At 43.1% G+C, this 23,221-nt stretch overlaps 1 protein-coding gene across 2 annotated transcripts in view; it reads right to left on the bottom strand.

Moving 5' to 3' along the window:
• The window catches only part of ATMIN (ATM interactor), a 221,333-nt gene that overhangs the window by 100,834 nt on the left and 97,278 nt on the right, over positions 1 to 23,221 (bottom strand). The window lies entirely within an intron of this gene.

The raw sequence follows: 23,221 nt of genomic DNA on the forward strand, positions 1-23,221 counted from the left end.
TAAGGATCATTCGACTAGTTTTCATGTGGGTTCAAATGTCAGATGCCCTTTTCTTCCTACCCTTTGCCTATATATATTGGGTGCGGACCACCTGGCATGGGTCCTTTTATATATTACAGGGGTGGGTGCCATCTTTAAACGCTGCTTAAATAACCAAGCTCATAAGTGACCTACTTTGCTGTGTGGTTCCATTGCTCTCTCCCCATCTGTTACTTTACGAAGGGTGCCTAGCTGAGATAGTGGGTCTACAAATGGGCATTGGGGTGAGGAAAGCACTAAAAAGACGTTTACTTTTTTGTAATATTTGTTATATTAAGTAGCAAGTGCTTTTTTGACCTTACTGTTCCATATTTTGAACAAAATAAAAGTACATATTATATATGAGCACCCTTGTGGGGGAAGCCAGCCAATCAGGTTGCTAGGAACACGGCCTGAAACCAGCAATCTCAGCCCGCGTTCCATGCCACTTGATGGACAGTTCCCCCCACCGCCATCTTCCTCCCACACACTGCCACCTTTTGTTTTTCCCACCGTTACACCCCCCGCCCCCCACTTACATTATTTCTGCGGTGACTGGGCGTGCCCAGTAATTGAGAGATTCTGGGGAGAAGTAGCGCATAGGCTGGAGATAAAGGGGGTTAAGTTAATGGTAGAATCAGCGTGGGCGTGCTGATAGGAGGGTTTCCCAGACCGAGTAAACTTAAGCATGTCAGCAAACTAAAAGACCTGGCATACATACTTGCGAAGCGCAGAGTTGCTATGAGCTGGAAGGCATGCCACAGTCCGAGGGTAGAAGTGTGGTGGAAAGACCTACAGAAATGGGCAGAAGCTGAAACTGCAGTATGGCAAGAGGCTAGCAACTCTGGTGGGGAGGAGGAAGCAGAAACCTTGACAGCTTGGGAACACTTAGTAGCTATGCTATTTGGGCACACGCACAATTGGTCGAGTGACTGGGACTCAGTAGAGAATATGGGGGAAGGACCCCAACTGCAAGGCGAAGGAACATACTGTGTAGAAGAATAGGCTCAGGTGGGTGGGGAGGGGTTGAGGGAGCAGTATATATGCCGCCGCTGCTCCTTCTGCTCGGTTCCAGCGGGCTGCATTGGAAAGGGAAGAGGGGCTCCATTTGGAGCTGCATTCCCTTTCCATGGTGGCCATCTTGGAAAAGTATTTTCCTTCGTTCAACAGGACCTGCACGGTGTCCCGTTGAAGAAAGAAAAACACTTTTTTAGCCCCCCGGGATACCGCGTTGGCAATCCAGGGTGCTAATAGCCTTAATATCCCCAGTTTCTTGGGCTGCCAGACCGTTACCAGCAGCCCCCGCATTCCAACCCTTGGAACGGGGGATTAACGCCATAGTGTGTGGACTAATGGTAACTTTTCTGTCAGCCTAATCCACTACCTGAGAATTTAAGCCTTCTAACTCTGACCACATTACCTGCCTTTAAGACAGATTTGGCTTCCCTTTCTTGTCAGGTGCGTTAGCCGCATCCTTCCCCCACCCATTAGGGTTAGCCTTCACCAGAGGGTTGTACAGAAATTACCTTAGCGAGTGCCATTTTGCCAATAATATTGGCCTGGAAGCATGTGGCTCTGTTTAACAAATGAGTGGGGTGTTAGAGGGGTGAAGCACCAGTTGCTTATTTGGGTTCTACTGTGTTCTGGTAGGGGAGATGCCCTGGGGTGTTTTAACTGTGAGGGCAGTCCAAGGAATTAAGGAGGATGCCCAGGGAGTGGTGTGGGGTGGCAGTGTTGATTGGGAAGGACAGTGCAGGAGTTTGGTTTAGTGTCTTCGTCGTTGGTCGTCGTCTGATGGTATGTAGCGTAACACGTAGCAATAAATAGTGAGGGAGGAGTGGGGGAGGAACGGGGTGGGTGTTCAGTGATTTATTTAGGTGCATTTGTGACAAGCGTGCTGTTTCAGGAGATGGCAGTCTGATGTAGGGTTTAAAAGAGGTGATGGGAATCGAGTGAGGTAATCTTGGTTAGGACGTAAAGATAGAGGTGGCCACCTGAGCACTTATATGCTTCATCTGTAGAGATACACGAGTCATCGAGTCCAGTTGGGTTAGTATGATTTATTAATGCAAATTGTGTTAATTCACACATGGGAGACCAACACGAAAACATGAATCAACTAACTATTGGTAAACGTAAAGAAAAACCTTCTCTACCTAGTACTAAGATGGATTCCCTATGCTACAAAAACAATGAACTGCTGTCATCAGAATGTCACAAAATAAATACAATCCTCAGTCCAAAACCTAAACTGACCCATCACAAACCGATTCCTCTACAAAAAGAAAGGAGAAAACAATCCTAAACTTATGCTTGGCACAGGGTTACTGCACCCAGGGAACAAATATCTAAAAGTTCAGAATTGTGTTGTCATCAAAACAGAAGATCTCTTAAAGTTCCAAACGAAACAGTTGTTTCCCAAATGAAAAAGGTCACTCAAATGTTGTCTCAGTAAGGTCTCCGATCAGAACCTGACTTGTATCATGTCTCCAGGGATAGTGCAACTGGACCGTGGTTACTCAGTAAGTCCACTTCCAAGAGTTCTGGTGTTTCAGCCTTAATGGGCTCTCTGGTTTTTCAGCCTCGGGTAGGCGCAGGCTCCTCTAGCCCTGTTCACCATCTGTATTGTTGCCACCTCCTGGGCTGTAGCCTGCCTGATTTACCCCTCGGAGGCTATGGCTTTCTCTCATGTTTGTGGTTTCACGGTTAGCCCTTCACGGTATACAGGCATCTCTGGCCCCTCTGGTTACTCAATTCACCCCTCATGGGCTATAGGCTTCTTCAACCCTTGTGGTTTCTTCGTTCGCCTCTGCAGTCCTTCGTTTGGTCCCTCATGGGCTATAGGCATCTATCACCCCAGCAGTTCTTCGGTTAACCACTCTCGATCTGTAGACTCATCCTGCCTCTGTAGAACTTTTTCTTTGGCCCTTTGTGGGCTATGGGCTATGTAGGTTTCCCTGTGTGGGTAGTCGCAGCGGCGACCCCAAGCACCGGTTCCCATCGCCTTCGGTGGTGGTGCTCCCTGCTTCAGTGGCCCTGTAGTACTTGGGGACTTCGCCTTCGTCAGAGCTCCGGACTTCTTCTCCAACCTCGTTGTCGCTCCTGAACAGGAATCCACCCAGGCACGGATCTGCTTCCCGCTCTTTAGCAGATATGCCTCTCCCATTCTGTCATCCAGCTGGCTTGAAGTTCCTCCCTAGGAGGGAAGGAACAATCTGGTAGTTCCCGGCATTCAGCAAAAGGCAGCACCATTTGCAGGTCAGAAAGCAAGCCTCTCACCCTTAAAGGGACTCTGTAGACAATGGTCCTGATCAGTTCTCATGTACCCCATAAACATGTCGGACTGTGAGGAAAGGGGAGGGTGATGTCATTAGGGCATTGATTGTCCGGAAAGGTATGTGGGAGGGTCGGGGGGTGGATGAGAGGGAGGTGTCACCCCCAGTTAGATCCCGCTTGCCCAGTCTCCTGGGGAGGGTATTGCATACCAGGCTCAGCTCCCTATTCCCAAAGGAGGAACTCCCTGGATTTGTCACAATATCCAAATTTAGTTGTTTCTTGACGGTCTGGTGGTTTCGGTCCGAAGAGATTTCGGTAGGGAGCTTTTCCATGAGGTATTCGGGGAGTAAGAGAAAGTCTATTTGCATAGTTCGTTCTCATTATGACACGTGAAGCTACAGCCATGGTCCTGAGCAAACAAAAAGGTCAAGTAGTAGGCATCGTAGAGTGCAGAGGTGGAAAAAACAGCTTCCAACAATAGCTTTCACTTGCAGTTCTAACATGAGGCAACGGTCCATTGTTCCAAGGTACCTTATTGTGGGTGATGATTCTGGACATTGAAAAAACTCAATCTGGCCAGGCAGATAAGGAGGTATTTGATGGAGATACACAGAAAAGCAGGAGTTCCGTTTTTGAAGGGTTGAGCTTTAGTCCGTTTGTTGCCACATGAGACATCTTTCTAGGTCTGACAAGTTAATACAAGGATTATTTACCAGTTTATAAAACATTTGAGTGTCATCTGTATAGTTGTAGCTGGATACACCGACTAGTTCCAGTAAGGGTGTGTTCTGTAAATTTTCAAAAGGAAAGGCAACCATGTGGAACCTTGGGGTACTCCTCTGTCTTGAGGGCTTGGCAGGGATCTCTAAGGGACCAAAATAGTTATTTTGGTTCTGCCGGTGAGGAAATGGGCTATAAATGCACCATAGGGACTCTCCATAAAGCCCCCCCAGATCCCCCATGTCTGCCAGTCTCTTTAAAAGATTATCATGCCAATGGTAGAAAAAGCTGCCGAGAGGTCCGAAAAGACGCAGACATTCTTGAGTTGTCGTTCAGGTTGTTCTTTAAAGTGCCCACAGAGCATAATGATGATTCTGTGACAGTCGTTCTAAAGCAGTGCTCTGTCTCGTGAAGCAGGGTACTTGTTTAAATGAATTGTCTGAGTTGACTATGTCTGAAGTTGTCCAGTATTTCAAGATATAGGTTTTGAGATTGGGCAATAGTTTGCAGGGTCATTTGGATCCACGGTCTTTACTTGCCATAAGTATTGTGTTGGTTTTTATATTGTGGTTATGACTTATAATAGTACTTACCTTTCTAAAGAATTCTCTTTGCATGTGTATATATAAAATAAAACATTATGTTTACAATATATCAGAGTATAAGTGTTTCTCTGGACCATATGTATGCAACAAGTTCTTTGTACCTTTCTGCTGGCCCTCATTCCTGTGGCTCTAGTATCTGTATTATCTGCCCAGTTCCCTTGCAGCCTCTACCAGTCCCATGCCTCCTGCGGAGAGTTGCAAAACCATTGTCGCTCCTGTAAGGAAGGCATGGTATCAAACAATGAAGACAGACACAAGTGATCATAGTTCAAGGGTGTTCATTGAACTTCAAATGGGTTGGTTTAACGCCTATCTAAACCTAAAGCTAAGGATGGGAGCAGGCTGCGACCATCTAATAATAATAATAATGCAGTCCTAGTCAAATCTCTGCCAAATAAAAGGGCCGATACCAATAAACCTATTGCCAATCCTTACTTCTAAATACAAAAGGGTGTGGGACAATGGTGTATGCAAAAAGGAAAGTGGTCAAGAAATAATATGCGAGGACGGTTGAGCAGTTGGCTTCCCTTCCCCACGTTTTTAGCACAGGGCAAGGCGGCATGTTCGAGCTTCGCACACACTCTGACATCTCAGCCACGAGGATACAGTTCAAACCACAGACATCAGGGCCTTCAGGCAAAGCCTCTTCAATAACTCTCTTATTGCAGAGGGTCTGTCGTAACAAACAAAGTCTTAAAGCTCCATTCCTATCAGGATTTTCACATGCACGAGTTCTCGCTTTCAATATTCATCATGGGTCTCCCTCTTCAGGCCGAGACCCCCTTTTGTCACAATATCCACACTTTGATCGCCCTCGTTTGGGCTCAGACCATGGATCTCCCTTGTTTAAAATCTGAAAAATCTGGTTCGGGCTGAATATCAAAATAGAAGACTTTTCGAACGTGCGAAGGGTTTTGCTTAAACCGTCGCAGGACCACTGCGATTAACTTCACACAATTACTCTCAAACTTCTTTCGTTTCTCCTGGCGGGATACCTTACAGAGACGATTAAGCACATCCATGGTGCCGGACCACTCAACGGTATTGCATCTTTCCTTCTTAAATTCAAACGTACATCAGCTTTACTTGCGTCTTCCATCACACGCGTTTAACAATTTTCATTCCAGCGCTCGTTGTACAATGTTGCCGCTTGCAACCTTGACTTCAACACAGACCGGTCTTGCATCGGTCTCCCCCAACTCAGTATGAGTGAGTTGCTCTTTCTGGTACCTCTTAGTTCTTGGAGCCAAGGACGATACTCCGGCTCCTCCTCCTCCTCCTCCTCCTCCTCCTCCTCCTCCTCCTCCTCCTCCTCCTCCTCCCCTTCCCCTTCCCCTTCCCCTACCACCACCACCACCACCACCACCACCACCACCACTTTAGTCAGTCACGCGGGAGGGCCTTCGGTATATCCAACACACAATACAGGATTCTTTAGTCTGGTTTCTTGGCCTTATGCTTTCTGCCTCGGAGGCTACTTGAAAGTAACTGCGTCGGGCTGAAAAAGTCCCTTCTTACGAACCCTTCTTAGTTTGCAGTCTTTCTCCCTTCGTTCGGCTGCCGACTTTAAACTGCTGTATCTTTGTGTGCTTTGCCTCGCTCAGAGCGTGCTTTCGTGCTCTGCCTTTTAGTCTAATGGAAGTCAGGTGTGAGTTTGTCAGTAATTGCCTGACCTTGTCTGACCACATTAGCACACATGTCAGATACACTGCTCGGGTGTGAGTCAGTTTTCTCCCAGAGCAGGCTGGCCGTGTGATAGTGCTGGAGAAGGCAAAGGCGGGGGAAGGAGGTTCTCATGTATCCTACCTGGTAGGATGGGGTAAAGGTGTTGCAGGGGGAGGGATACCACGTCTCACCTGCTAGTCCCCGGGGATCTGTCATCCAGGTAGCCAGGACATGGCCATCACTTTTGGATCCAGTTCCTGGGGGTGGACCAGTGCGGGAGGATCGCCTGGTTGAGGGGTCTTCGGGGAGTGGAAGTGGGACAACGGATGGCGAGACGCAGTGTCCCCTTCCCTGTGGCGCCTTTGCCCCATAATACCAGGTAGGCTACTTAGGAACTCAAACCCCACGCCTTTCCAACACAAACACTTTCTCATAGACAGCTCTGAGAGGAAACGGACTAACACAAGCTGTATACCTGACATGTGCCAACACAATGGTCAGGCAGGGTCAGGCAATTACTGATCATTACACACAAACCTGACTTCCATCACACTTGCCCACACGGCTAAAAGGAGGAGCACGAAAGCCCACTGATCAAGGCAAAGCAACTAAAGGAAGCAGCATTTCCAAGATGGCAGTTTAATAGAAAGCAAAAAACGGCAAGACCGATTGCAAGGAGCGAAGTGCCCTTGACCTTTTCAACGAAAGACTTACTTTCATGAACCTTTGAGAATAGGAAACGTAAGATCAGTAATCAAGGTTGAAGAATCCTGCATTGTATGCCAGAAGCAGTCAAGGCGTGGCGAATCGTTTGCCGCTGTGGTACTGTTCTTGGCTCCTACAACAAAGCTGCACCAGTGAAGTCAGCACAGCCGGTGAGTTGGGGAGACTGATACCAGACCTGTCTGTATTGAAGCCAAGGCTGCAAGCGGCAACATTGTATAGTGAAAACTGAAGAGAACAGTGTGTGAAGCTTATCTGGCAAGCGATGCGAACATAAACAGCAGGGTGATTGAACTTTAATTCCAAGATACGATACTGTAGACAGAGTGGTCTGGCACCCCATGGGTGCTCATTCGAAAGTCTGTTAGGTATCCAAATGAAAGGTGGCAAATATTAAAAGGAAAGACATTTTGAAATCGAAGTGGTCCTGCAAAGGGTCAAGCCAAACCCTGTGCACATTTGAAAGTCTTCGATAGTAAGAATATAAAGAAAGTAGATGAAGTTGGTCTGAGCCCGGTGGAGGGAAATCAGCTAGGAGCTTTGGTTAAAAAGCAAGCCTGTGTCAAGAGTTACATTTGAAATTGAAATTGGTCCGAGCACAGCAGAGGGAGACTAATTGTGATAAAAGGGATCTGTGGGCATCCGGGATTAACCACGAGTCACCCGAGAAAGAATATCGAGTACTTGTGAAAATCGGAAAGAGGAAATGAACTCTCAATGAAGAGACTTTGAAAGGCAAAAGAGACTTGGGCACAGAAGGCCCTGTTGCCAATGATTGAACTGCATCCTGCTGCTAGAGAAGCCAAAGACTGTGCTAAGATCAAGTGAACCGCCTTGTCCTGTGCTGAAAACGTAGGGAAGGGGAGACCAACAGCCTGAAAATCCTGACATAACATTTGTGAACACTTTTCTTTTTTCGTAACATTGTTTCCTACACTATTTATATTTAGAGGTAAGGACTGGCAATAGGTTTATTAGTATAGGCCCTTTTATTTTGACAAGACACCACTAGGACTGCGTTATTTGTTGGTCGTAGCTTGCTCCCATCTGTAGATTTAGGATTAGATAGGTGTTTTCTAAACCCTTAAGTTTAATAAACACCCTTGAACTGTGGTCACTTGTGGCGGTCTTACCGCACACGGAAGTAAATTAAATACCGCGATGCGGGACGGGAGGCTGTTTTAGCAGCCGTGTTCCTCTTCCTGCATCTCGTTAGGAAAAATCAAACATTGAGGGGAGAGGGAAGACTAATCTGAGGCGACACTTGGACATTAATTTTGTGAGAGCTATGCAATTATTTGTACCATCAGACATTCCCTTTTTCTTTAAGTGGGACCCTTATTAATTTTCAGATCACTGCAACAGTGAGGGCAAGGATACTTGGCCAGGCACGAATGCGATCAACTGGACTCTATAATCGTTCAACAACAAGTAGGCAAATTCTTTGTTATTTATTTATGTGAGCATGCATATTGATTTGATCTCTCGCAAAAGGACACTAGAACAGAATTGTTTTTCACAGATTAGGTGTGATTCAACCGAAATAATTATTGAACATTCCTATCAAAGAGTAGAGCCAAATTGTTCTGCAAGGTTGGTACAGTTCAAAATATTTATTATTTAGAGCATTTCATGAGTGACCAGTTCAAGCAGTACAAAATCATTATATTTTTGTTTTCTTGACAGTTGAAGTTATCAGTAACAGTCTCACGTGAACCCCGAAACACCTAGTGTGAAGTTTTGAATCTATCCATAGCATCTAGCAAGATTGTGTATAGATGAAGTGGTATTAAGAACGATTAACATACAACAGTTACTGTATTATGGTGAAAATGTTTATTTCTTGAACACTATCAATTGTAATTGGAGATTGAGAATACTCTTCTGTGCAACCCAACATAAGAGATTATCAACATCCCAGATTGGGGATTATGTGATTTACTTGATTTCTTGATATTTGAGTTAATTCATATTAGAAAAGAAAACAATGTATGGCTTATTTGAAGCAACAGAAAGCTTTGATATTATTGATTCGACAGCATGTTGCAAACTTTTTCATTGGATTTACATTATTTTGAACATTATTGAAGAGGTTCATTCCTCGGTAAGAATGACCAAGTTGTTTCCTCAGTGGTTCTGAGGATTTGTTAATGATATTTCCATAGCTCTTTTCTTAGTAGCAAGAGCTGCAACCTGGAGCACCATAACTAGCTGGAAAACATAGTGCAAATCTTTGTCTAAACAACAGAATGCATTATTCACTGGTAGTGCACCGAGAGCACATCTTAAATTTATTTTCAGCTACCATTGATTTATCTTGGGCGCACGCACATTCCAACACATCAAATCGTCTTTTACAATTCAAACTTTACTATTAGTGAATAGACAACAATGTCATTTTTGAAAATAGAATCAATAACCAACAATAGAGCAGAGACTTTGGGCTTCTCAGAAGAGGAAGCAACAAGCATTCTAAATTTAATTTCTACTACTGAGAAAGTTCTAAAAACAAACACTCCAGAAGAATTCATTAAACAATTAGAATGATCATTAAGCGAGAGATCAATCAAAAACTACACGCTAGTACTGTGGCGCAATTTTATAAGTCCCAAAGGATCCCCAGAGGTCTTAGGGTAGACTTGGAACCCACATTATGCAGAGATAGCCCATGATTCATTAAGAAGTGGAGACAAATTCTTAACAGATGTTCGTTAGATCTTATTCTTTTAACTATAGAAGAATTATCTCAGTCTTTGACTCAACTGAATGAAGAAATTGACACCATCAAAACAACATTGGTAACATTGATGACAAAGGAACAACTTTCCTCCACACTGGAATAAATCAATGGTAAATTCGATCAATTCAAACTAGAAATTGAAATGAAAACAATTAGAAAATTTAGAGGTGATACAACTGATTACTCCTGGAAGGAATATAACAGTAGTAGAAATGTACAGCAATTCCCTTTGAGACCAAGAAAGAATTTGACATTGTTAACATCATCATCAGAGGCTTCAGGCCCAGAGACCGAGGAAGAAGCGTTATTAAGAGTCCAACAAGAAGAAGAAGAAGTGGGGGAAAGATCCAAGGGTGAAGCTGGTTCGAGTTCGGGCGCTTTTTTAGGCAAACGAAAACCAGAAGAGCAAGAAAGAAGAAACCCGCCACGCCAGGTCAACGTCCCTCAGAGGAAAACCTATTTATTAACATTTCTTCTTACAATTTGAGCACATTTGAAATGAAGACACAGCAAAAGGGTTTATCTTTTGCTCTTAGATATACCAGTAGTCTTTTGAAGGAGAAGATTGATTTCTTTCGGTTAACTAGGAAGAGGAGGTTGAAATAATTTTTTGCCACTACCGATTGGTCACAATCAATGGAACCCGCTAGATATTTAGAAATCCCCCCAAAAAGTCAATTTGTACCTCCGGTGCAAAACCATGTATTAGAGGTTTTTCAGAAGAAAACTCTGAGCGATCAGAAGAGCATTTCATTCAAACAGAAAAATATCAGAGTTAACTTCACTAAACATGAAAGAGACACTATCTAAATTATGGGAAAACAGTGACATCATATTGAAGCCAGCAGATAAAGGCGGCACCCTGGTAATGATGGATCGATCGAAATACAAGATTGAAGTTAAGCATCAATTATTGGATCGAGAAACGTACCTGGAAGTATTTCAGGATCCAATGGAAAAAGTAAAACTAGTTATCAACACATTTCTCGAGGAAGCTGAACAGAAGGATTGGCTATCTGAAAAAACTAAATCATTTTTTAGCAAACGCCATCCGGTTATGCCAGTACTGTATACATTACCCAAAGTTCATAAAAATGTATTCGATCCACTTGGAAGACCAATCATAGCAGCATCGGACAGTCTTCTTGAACCCCTGGCCCAATATATAGACAAGGTTATTCAACCATTGGTCCAATTTACAACATACTTGAAAGACACTACAGATTTCCTTTAAAAAATTAAAGGCTGAGTTTGACAGTTTAACAGACATGTTCACAATGGGCGTGTGTAGTTTGTACACCAACGTTATGCACAAAGCCGGGCTAGAAGCAATGGTGTGGCTGTTCCTGTCTTTGCAAGAATGTACAGCCAACAAGATAGGTGTATTGAGTCTTTTGAAATTAGTTCTCAATAACAACTTCTTTAGATTTGAAGACAGATATTTTAATCAAATTTCCGGAACATCCATGGGGGCAGCCATGGTGTCTGGATGTGCGAATACATACACGGCATACCTGGAGCAAACTTTGGTCTTGAAAAAAACAGAATATCAGGCACATTTACGATGTTTTCATTGGTTTATTGATGATGTTTTTGGTGTATGGAGAGGTACTCCGCAAGCTCTGTTAAGAGTTGGACTGCATGAATCATCTGGCACCAGGAATTAAATTCACAACTCACATTAGCACAAGTCTGATCCAATTTTTGGATGTTGAAATTTATATTAAAGCTAATAAACTTCAGATCACTATTTATAACAAACCAACCGACAAAGTATATTAGCTTCTAGTTTTCATCTGAAGACTACTATATAGAGTACATGCTATAGTCCATTTTTACACTACAAGAGATTTATTTCTGAAAGTTCAGAGTTTGACAACCAAGCATTAAAATTGAAAGATACATTCTTGAAAAGAGGATTGGACATGGCATTCTCTAAAGCTTCGTTGGTACCAAGATCTCAAACCCTGGAGCCTTCTGAAAAAAATCAAAACAGAGCCATTGGTTTATGCAACTACTTATTCGGAGCAGAGCTACAAAATCAAAAAGATTAAAAAGAATTCGGATTATTAAAAATGCTTAAAATGGATCCAATTCTTGCTCAACTTTTTGAGAACATTCAAACTTGACTACAGGAAAAGTGAATCCATCAAAGATCATCTAGTACGAGCAGACTATCAGCACACTAAATTAGATCAAGGAGTCTTTAAGGGCATGTTGCCATGTAACATTTGTCAGCATTGCAATAATATCATTTAAGGTACCAGTATCAATCATCCATATACAGTCAGAACGATACACTTGGAACACATGAGCATGAGCACTTGTGATTCCAGTATCGTAATCTATGGAATTAGATGTCCATGTGGTGCATTCTACGTGGGGTTCACGTCCAGAAAAGTCAAAATTAGATGGACAGAGCATAAGTCCAACATCCGAACATGCTCTGCACATTCACCGGTGGCACAACACTTTAAAATATTTAATCATACAATAGCACAAATTAAATTGATTATATTAGAACAGGTTAACTGTTCAAAAAGGAGGTGACATCAATGTTCTACTCAGGCAGACGGAAATAGAATGGATTGAGAGTCTGGACTCTCTGGAACCAAAAGGAATGAATAATTAATTTGATTTAACCTGTTTTATTTAAAAATAGTCACAGACTGTTAACTGAGTAAGCTATGGACTCGTGGACATTTACCAACATGTTTGGGGTGATCTTACTTGTTCAATGCTAAATCATGCTTTTGTGACGAATATATGATCCCAATTTTGTGATTGTACAGTTGACATGCAATGATGGATTTTCATTTGGTTTATTACTCAAAACTGTTTTCATGAAGATTCATGATATTGTAAAAACGACTGTTCTGTACTGAACAGACATGAGTTAACAGGTAGCAATTCTCACAGTGAAGCTGGATGGATGAGAATTGTAAATTATCGAAAATTGTTCCTACGGCATAATTACCATCAACATGATCACAGGTTTGAGTTGGGTCAAGTGATGCAGTAACCATCTGAAGATATTAGAACATCAGCAATATCTGGGAAATTTGTTAGCCATCATGATTTATATGGTAACCATCAGAATAGATCTTTTTAATGACACAGCATTAATATGTTATAGGGCTATGTGCAAAATTGCTCGTATATAGTCACGTGTCCACATTGTGTCACATGACTCCACACGATAGAGAATCCTTGACAGGATCAGGTTTTGTGATACAGAACGGCCATTCTGGCCAGCGATTATATATGCTTAGAACATGAGAGTCTAATCGCAGAAAGTTCTCTTTAAAAAGTTTACAAATTTCTGTGTCATTAGATCACGTGATCGTCTTTCGATCACGTGACCGCACACGGAATACTAAGGTGCGGGATGCTATTTAGCAGCCTTGTTCCTGTTCCCGCATCGCGTTAGGAAAAATCAAACATTGAGGTGAGAGGGAAGACTAATCTGAGGCGCCACTTAGCCATTAATGTTGTGAGAGCTATGACATTTGTACCATCAGACATTCCCTTTTTCTTTAAGTGGGACCCTTATTAATGTTCAGATCACTGCAACAGTGAGGGCAAGGATACTTGATCGGGCATGAGTGCAATCAGCTGGACTTAATCGTTCAACAAGTAGGCAAATTCTTTTTGTTATTTATTTATGTGAGCATATGCATATTGATTTGATCCCTCACAAAGGACACTAGAACGGAATTATGTTTCACACAGATTAGGTGTGATTCAACCGAAATAATTATTGAACATTCCTATCAAAGAGTAGAGCCAAATTGTTCTGCAAGGTTGGTACAGTTCAAAATATTTATTATTTAGAGCATTTCATGAGCGACAGTTCAAGCAGTACAAAATCATTCTATTTTTTTTGTTTTCTTGACAGTTGAAGTTATCAGTAACAGTCCCGCCTGAAGAAGGTGTCTCCGAACCCCGAAACGCATAGTGTGAAGTGTTAAATCTATCCATAGCATCTTGCAAGATTGTGTATAGATGAAGTGGTATTAAGAACGATTAACACACAGCAGTTACTGGATTACGGTGAACATTTTTATTTCTTGAATAATGCATCAATTGTAATTGGAGATTATTGAGAATACTCTTCTGTGCAACCCAATATAGGAGATTATCAACATCCCAGATTGGGGATTATGTTATTTACTTGATTTCTTGATATTTGAGTTAATTCACATTGTTTTATTTTCTAATGTATGGCTTATTTGAAGCACCAAAAGCTTTGATGTTATTGACATGACAGCATGTTTAAAACTTTTTCATTGGATTTACATTATTTTGAACATTATTGAAGAGGTTAATTCCTTGATAAGAGTGACCAGGTTTTTTCCTCAGTGTTTCTGAGGATTTGTTAATGATATGTCTTACTGTTGGTACCATGCCTTCATTACAGTACTCTGGTCGCATTCGACCATAAACCATTTTGAACGGATCCAAATGATTTTGGCAGCCATTTTCCAGAAAAAGTTAAATTTAGTCTCCACTATTGGTAATTATTAGTGGCCAACTATTAGTAAGTTATTCCTCCTTGAACAACCTTCAGCTCATTAGCTCTCACTTCTAGTTCCTTAGTTCCCTACATCATATCAGGTCTGAGACTTGTTTCTACAAGGACAATATTTCCTCTTCTGTGGTAGTCATTGGAGTTGGTCAGCTTCTTAATCTATGATATCAGACTACATCCAACAGCTGAAGGACATAAGCCCTAGTCTCAAACACTGGTTTCAGAGATGCGTGTTCAGGTGCCAGATCACAGTACTAGATACCAGCATGGCGGAGTTGCCTTTTGCCCTTGTTCAGTTTGATGATACACGCTGATAGAAACACCTACTGTCCTACAAACTATTTACCTGCATCAGAAAAAAAATCTAGTTATACAAAAATACCATAATATCAGTATGGTATAGGTATAGAACTTTGTCCTCTAAATGAGGTTTGCAAAAACAGAGTAGTCACCCTCCATGATAATGTGTTAGTCAGTATAGATGTTTAAGTAGGCATTAAGAGAGCGGAGCCAAAGCGTCAAGACCCATAATCCGGCTTTGACACCAGACAATAACAAGGTACTAGATCATCTTATCTCTCACTGTATGGTACTGTGCTATCTTTGTTTAAAGGGTTTGCTTTCCTATGGTCTAATGGCATGGTTGAGCCCATTGCCTGCTCTTTTTTCATGTGCGCCATTTGAGTGGAAAGACAGGCGAGCAGACCAAATGTCACCAGCCTCTAGAATGCTTATTTTAATGTCTGCTTATTTTAATGTCTGCCTTGTTCTTCAGATTATGAACAAACTACAAGTCTGTGTGAAATAAGGAGTGTAAGCAGGTGCTTATGCTTTGAACCCCAAAATCTCAATATCCCCAGAATCCATGCCCTCATTGCGAGGTATAATTAGTCTTGGAAAATGTGCTAATTAAAATGTTCTTGATTAGCAAGCAAACCCATTTGATTAGCAAATGTTCTACTAATATTTTTAATGTCAACCAACATTTTTTGTACTCAAGACTTAAAATGGGCACCAATACAGCATTTTTGTGTACTGCTGAAGACATTAGTGAGACGAGTCCGACTTTGCAAATTCGTAAAAATACTGCTAAACCTGCAGGTCGAACAACTTAATTTACCTACTTGACCTAAGAGAAATGCGCTGGACCCATGGCAACGGAGGACAAACACATGTAAATGCACTTTTTGTAAAATGGCGCCTGCCAACACAAACACACTTTATGTTTGGCACTCTGCCATCCAGAGGCCAACCATGCACACTGAAACCTTCATTTGACATTTACTGCAAACAAAAATGTAAATAAAAGTTTCAAACATCCCCTGCAAGTACCCGCCCATCATGAAATCTTACTATTAGCACTTTCTGAATATGCAAAGGAAAACAACCAAAAAAATAAATCCAAACAAATTGAAAATCATGGTTTTCAAACATCCATTGAGAAAGCTGAAACCTTTTGTTTGGAAATTGGACAACTCTTTTATTCCGGTCTCTATAGAACCAATTTATTTGGGCTCGAAATTAACAGCCTTTCCCACCAAGACCGACCATTTGGAGACCATAGATTTGAAAGTTCTTAATTTGGTGGCTCAAATGAAGAAAATCCCTTTCCAGTACTGTAAGTTCTCTCTCCTGCCTCTTATTAAATTTTATATTGGTAAGGTGATCCAGTAATCTGCTGGCCCTTGATATTGATTGAGATAAAGGAGAAAGTAAAATCTGGAAAAAAAAGTGCTTACCTTACCAAACTGTGTTCTGATTTCCTGTCCAAGGTTTGAGATAGGCCTCATTTCTCTTGAAGCTTGGATGGAATAGAAATGGGTGTCAATTTATGGCCTTATTCTGGTCCCTCCAAAATGTTCTTTATATGATGAAGTGGCTGCTGCTTTACATAATTCCACCCATGCGTTCTTGAATAAGTTAAGACTCCGATGCAATGAGACGCTGGTTGCTGCGGATACCAACATTAATATGCTAATCTCAAATTCATTGAAAGCAAAGGAAGCACTCCACCGGATGGATTGGATCAGGACTATAGAGAAAATGAGAATGTGCACATTCTCGTCATCAACTATGGTAATTGAAAAACCGAGATCATGTGTACCTAAATATTTAACGAAATTTCCCGATTCAGTAGTCCAGATGGATTTCCTGAGATTAATACTCAATCTCTTACCGACCAATGAAATTCTGCATGTTCGATATACTGAAATGTATCCAACAAAGGTTTGTGATAAATGTGAGGCTAACGTAAAAAACAAACTATTTGTCATCTTCCGATGGACTGTTCAGGAACTTGGCCACTTAGATTATTAAAATTTCAAAGATTTGTCCATGACCCTTACTCGCTTGCCTCGGACATGTTCTGGGACAGGCTGATTTCGGGGACAAAGTGTTTCTTACTCTGGAAGTGGCAGCACTCTTAAAAGAACTCAATTCGACTGCTAATAAGGGAATTAAGAATGTTAAACCTTTACCAGATGAAGGGTAAAGGCATGTCTTTTATGAAATGACTCATTGATTCACGAATTGCCTTTTTTCCCCCCTTATCTTAGTCACGTGTACGTCATTATATCTTTATTGTTTTTTGTACGGATTAAGAAATTGACATTTTTAAACAGTTTGTGATGTTTGATTTTATGTTGAATTGTGTAAAATGTCATTTTTTTGGGCTAATGCACAATAAATTAAAAAAAGAAATCTAAACTATGCGAGAGGGCGATTAGGCTTTGCGAGCTCTGGATGAGCGTCTTTAAAATGTTAGATGCATGAATGCACACAAATAAATACATATAATAAAAAGGCTCTGAAAACAGTTTGGGCAGCTCTCCCACAGGTGCTTATATATAATGCAATCCTAATCAGGGCTTGCTAAATCTAATAGCCCACTCACATTGGCAAGGAGATTTTTTGAAGGGCGAATACCATTTGCAGGGTACTCAACCTTTCTGGCGAGTATGGGGATGTTTGAAACTTTTTTGGACATTTATTGGAAACAAACTGTTTGCAGTAATTGGCAAGTAAAGGTTTCACTGTGCATGGCTAGCCTTTGGGTGGCAGCATTGCACCGCATATGAAGTATGCTTTTGGTGACATGCAAAATTGTATAGAAACCAGAGGTAAATATTTTGTCACCCGTTACCATGGGGTGAGTGAATTTCTCTTAGGTCAAATATGTACAAGGAACTCGTCCTGCAGGTCTAGTGGGATTTTTAAGAATTTGCTAGGCTGGATAATCAGACTATGCAAAGGGAGCTTCAGTGGTTGGGGCGGTTGAAAGGGGTTATTCCAGGGTACACTGTGGAGGAGCTGCAGGGGTCTGGTGCGTGGTACCTCCCTGTCGAGTTTACAAGAGGTCATGACAGGCGGGGACTCCCGAGCTTCACGCATGGCCTCATCCTGGAGCAGAAGCACACAGCACCTGGGTTGCTGAGACACAGACTCAGCCCTACTGCAGCCATGGGCATGCTGCTGTTTCATCATGTACACCAATTCTGCTATATCCCCCCCATTATTCAGTACTTACTCATCTCTATCCCCAGTGTTTCCCTTACTTTGTTGCTGCCTTTGTGCTAGGCATGGTATGGTATCTTTTATGGCAAGTGTTTCAAAGCGCTCAAGGAGGGTGGGAACATGGGGAAAAGAAAAAAAAAAGTTGCTCAGAGCCCTTGAATTTCTGAGACGATAATAGTCTGCACAGGCAGAGTAAGTGTGTAAGAAATACATTTAACAGTTGGTGATAGAGCAAATAGCCCTGACAGCGATTCTGCAGTTTTAGCAGTGCAATTAAGGGGAGAAAATAAGGGCGAACAGACGATATTAGGCGCAGTGCATATGGATTGAGCAAGTGCACAAAGGGTCACAGGGAGGTGGGGAGGGTCAAGTACACTGGGTCGTTTGAGACTGGGGTAAGTGCAGACAGAGCCACTCTCTTGGGTTAATTTCTCAAGTTAAATGAGTGTGGGTGGGGTGTAGGGCACGGAGGCAAATGCGATAGAGGACTGGCGGGGTTGCCAGGGACCAATGAGACTTGGAGGTACACCAGGCAATCCGTCAGCATGCTGTAAGGAAAAGGAGGGAGAGAGGGAAGGACAGTGGAGTAGGTTAACAGGGTAGAGGGAGAGAGAAGGAAGACAATGGGAAGGTCTTGGAGTTTCCAGAATTCAAGGAGATCTGGCTCAAGATAGAGGGTGGCAGAGAGGCTATTCCAGAGGGAGGCACCTGCTGTGGATAGGATCTTCCTCCAAATCTCTGCTTGGAGAACCAGCTCACTTGCAGGAGGTTGGAGGTAGATGAGCGGAGGGCTCTGGAGGAAGAGTATTTGGGAAAGCAGCGTTGCAGGTAGGTAGGTCCTAGGCCCCAGAAAGCCTTGCGAACAATGCAAAGGATCTTGAATTTGATCCTTGCAGCCACGGGGAGCCAGTGACGGGATTTTAGCACCAGAGAGATGTGGCCCCTGCGCTTGAGGGCAAGGATAAGTCTTGCGGTTCTGTTCTGGATGAGTTACAGAGGGCGCAAGAGAGGCTGTTGCAATAGTCCAGCCTGGAGAGAACCAGGGCTCTGGAGACAGTGAGCCTCTCGGGGAAAGTGAGTAAAGGTAGAGTACCTCGTAGGAGTTGTAGCTGATAGACTTTTTAGGAGATGTCCGAGGAGAAAGAGATAGTGGAGTCAAACATGAACCCAAGGTTTCTTGCCTCACATGTGGGTGCGGGCGCAGAGCCAAGGCAGGCCGGCCAGAGTGAAAGTGGGAAAGCGGGAGCAGGGGTCCGAATGAGAACGATCTCAGTCTTCGTGGCGTTGAGGCAGAGGTCATTTGCGGCACTCCATGACTGAATAGCGGACAGTCCGATATGAGCGAGGAGGAGGAGTCGGCTGAGGGTATCCTGAAAGAAAGTTGTGCGTAATCCACATAGCACTGGAAGTTAGAGGTATAGGTGGCAATCACCCATGCCAGGGCAGCCAGATAGACATTGAACAATCAGGGAGAGAGTGATATTCGAGTGAAAGGCTCCAAGTTCCACCTGGGATGGGCGGTCGGAGAAGGAGGAGGTTACCCATGCCAGAGCCTGATCTGTCATTCCCAGGGTGTCACGGAGACAAGCAATCAGGATGTTGTGGTTAACCATGTTGAAGGCAGAGGAGAGGTCAAGGAGAATGAGGATAGAGGGGGTGTTATTGTCAAGATTTGAGAGAAGATCTTCACAGGTGTTCAGAAGAGCAGTTTCTGTGCCTCTGGATCCTCTGAAGCCAGATTTATGGTCATGGAAGCAACCAATAGAGTCAGTGTGGAGGGTCAGCTGAGAGATAGCCTGTTTATGCAGGAGTTTTCTGAGGAAAGGGGTGATGGAGATAGGGCAGTAGTCTGCCAAAATGGAAGGATCGGAAGAGGTTTTTTTAGCAGAGGGTGCACAAGGGAGTGCTTCAGGGCAGTTTGGAAAGCTCCAGTGGAAATGGAGAGATTGCAGAGATCAGCCAAGGCTGGGGCGTGGGAGTCGATATTGTCTTTAATTGTTTTGGAGGGGCAGGGGTCCACCTGTTTGGATGAAGCCTTCATAGATCAGACTTGTTTGATAACCTCATCCAGTGTGATGGGTGAGAGAAAGGAGAGGGTATGTTGAGGGAGGGGCCAAGAGAGGCTCCGGTGTTGGTGTATGCTGTGGTGTGAGGGTGGAAAGGATGTCTTGGGGTTTTGTTTTTGTGGTGAAGTGTGCTTCCAGGGCCCAACAAAGATCCTGGGTGGGTGTGACAGAAGAGGCTGCAGCAGGATCGGACAGTTCCTTACAGACTTTGAAAAGTTTGGCCGTGTTGTTTGATGCCACGGAGATGCAGACTTTTCTTGGTGCGGATGCAGAGTCGATATTGCCTTTGAAGGAGGCGCAGGCCAGTTTGTCAGATGGTTCGCACAACACATTCCATTTCCGGTCAGCTGCCCTACACTTGCGTTTAAGGGCAGCCAGGTCTGAGTCGTACCAAGAGTTGCACTTTTTGGAAGGCTTCAGTCGGACACTCAAGACAGTGTCAAGAGTGTTGAAGATAGAGATGGAGGTTAGCGAAGGCTGCGTCAGGGTGTGAGTCAGACGAAGGAATGGGGGGGGAGGAGAGTAGGAGGCAGCAAAAGCAGCCACAGTCACTTTTTTCATGGGTCTGGTGACTGAAGCAGAGTGGATGTGCCGGATGTATTGCTGTGAGAGGAGAGGAGAGCTTCAGGTGTGTTGAGAGAAGAGAGTGGTCAGTCCAAAAGAGGGAGGAAGTGAGAGGGATGTCAGTAAAGATGAGCATCCAAGGTGTGGCCTGCGGTGTGCGTGGGGCCAGAGGGTAGGATAGAGAGGGCGAGAGAGTCGCAAAGGTTGCGGAAAGGACCTGAGGAATCAGGAGAGTCCAGATGGATGTTGAGGTCGCCCATCAGGAGGAGAAGAGTAGGGGAGGAGGCCAGGTCAGCCCATTCCGAGAGGAAGAGAGTGGACTGACCTGGTGGCGTATAGAAGGTGGCCAAAATGAGAGAAGACTTCGGGGAGAGTTAGAGTCTGAAAACTAGGCACTCAAAGGAGGAGTAGGCCTGAGTGGGGATGATGGACGCAGGTATCCATTCTGGGAAGAAGAGCGTTACTCCCCCACCGGTCTTCTTAGGCCTGGGCGCAGAGAGGATTTTGTAGCCTTCAGGGAGGAGTGTGTCAAAGCTCGTGACAGAGCTATCCTTGAACCAAGTCTCAGTGATGGCGAGCGCATCAAGATTCATGAGTTCGAGGAGGTTGTAGATGTCAGATGAGTGTTTGACGGCAGAGCGAGTGTTCGACTTAATGTGCTTCCTATAATAACAGAACAAGCCTCATAGGTTATACTGAGTAATGACCACACCCTTTAGATAGGCTGAAGATATTTGTGTATACTCCAGAGATCTGGCAATTTGAGGCCAATAGAATGGAAGCCACTATGTTGGACAGAAGGATATACTTATGTGACAGAACTCATACAGAGTCTTACTAAATGAAAGAGGTTAGATGTAAACACCTGTACTGTAGATGAATTCCGAATGTATGCATTGTAATGTGGTAATCATATAAACTAGAATGGGAGCCGCCTTGTTATATACAGACAGCTTAGTGGTAGTGTGAATATGGTATCGAATTTTAAACATCCACCCATTAATATAACAACCACCGGTCATTCAGTGACCAAGCAAGTGGATGGGGTAAAAGATCTCCGACAGAGTGCAACAGTCGTTATCCCTGCACCCTCTGCTTGCAATGTGATTAGTAATAATAATGCAGTAGTTGCCACATCTAGAATGTGTGCCAACATAGTACCCACAGAAAGCCTTCTGCCAATGCTAAGATGAGACTCCTACTGTAAAACCCATGTCTGTATATTACAACTTCAGGTCATCAATATACCATGCGAGAGGAGGGGGGCACGAGGTTGCAGTCACTGATCACGACTCTCGGCCCCCCTGCCGCTCCATGTGTATACTGAGATGTAAAACATGACATCTTTGCCCTTAGTATTCTTAGAAGTACAGTGCACTGCGAGATGTAGACTCCCATGAGTGAGGAAGCTTGAGGAACACATCCGCGCAAAATTCTTACAAATCCCCTAGCAAGATGGTAGATTTAGAGCGTCAAATTGCTTACGCGCATGTGTGCAGTGTTCTAGGCAACAGAGACTTTATCCCCGCGCGTTGCAGCTTTCTTGCTGTCCGTTCCAGCACAGAGAGGGCACACTACACTGAATCCCTGTGAGGTCAGAGAATATATGGGATTAGACACAGTCTATTGTCACAATATAAAAACGAGGGGACTGTACTCTTCACAGCCCATACATTAAATCATTAGATTCCCGTAGGAACTGTCATGGAAAAGCTATGCATTGTGCATCCCGCGTTGGATTGTAAAAAATGGAGGGCTTGGATTAAGTATGGCCCGGGAACTATATATTACTACTCATGTAGCGATTGGAACCTAAAAGGTACATACCTTTGGGGAACAGCGCATCGTGCTCATTGAGAGCATTGGAGGTTCAGATATTTGTGATGAGACACTCCCGTACTAATTCTGCGGGAGTGGGTGCTGTCACAATCTAACCAGTATGGCTAAAAAGAATGAAATAATCCCATAAAATAAACCCAGTGTTGGTATTAGACACTGGTGAGATGCCCTCTACTATCTGTCCTAGGTCATTCCCTACAGTGAGACAAGCATTTCCACTTACCTTACCGACGGAAGCTAGATATCGGACTGGGATACCAGTCCAGGTATACTATGAAGTTTAGATGTACTTTAGTTTTTATACACTTTTAAACCAATGATATATGACCAAAGGTTAGGTGATGTAGGTTATGGTGTTATATAGGTTATCCAACTATGAAGAGATTGGGTCTCAGAAGGACCTGAACAACTAGTTATTAGTTGTTTGATGAACTACGCTGGAAGGTTAGTCAACTTTCGGCTCACTTAATAAGCTTTAAATGGTAAATAATAACTAGTACTAAAATACATGTTATTCATTTCAGATACACAGGAGAGTGTGAATAAGACTATTGATTACAATTTGATATGGAACAAGCCCGGATGATGGATGATATATCCGAAACGAGTCGGCTAATTGTTGAATAATTGAATTTAGACCAGAATTGTACATGGTTCCACTACTGGATCGAGGGAAAGGAATTTGGTTTTATTACAATATGTAAATTGACAAATACACACAATGACGGGTATAGCCCCATATTGTGAAATCTTGGCTTTTGATGAATATCAATGTTATTTTGATGGTGAAATTGAACCACACAATTTAAGATGTTTAAAATTTTGCTTGAAACTTTACTCGAAACTGGAGTAAAAAAATGGTATGATGCACCAGAGAACTGTGGAATTGTTACTTTATTGGGTGCAACTGCAAAGGTTTCATTGTGTGAATACACAGAGTACATTTTTTTGAATAATTGTG

Source organism: Ambystoma mexicanum, chromosome 1p (genome assembly GCF_040938575.1).
Source record: "Ambystoma mexicanum isolate Mex_15411 chromosome 1p, UKY_AmexF1_1, whole genome shotgun sequence".
NCBI lineage: Eukaryota > Metazoa > Chordata > Amphibia > Caudata > Ambystomatidae > Ambystoma > Ambystoma mexicanum.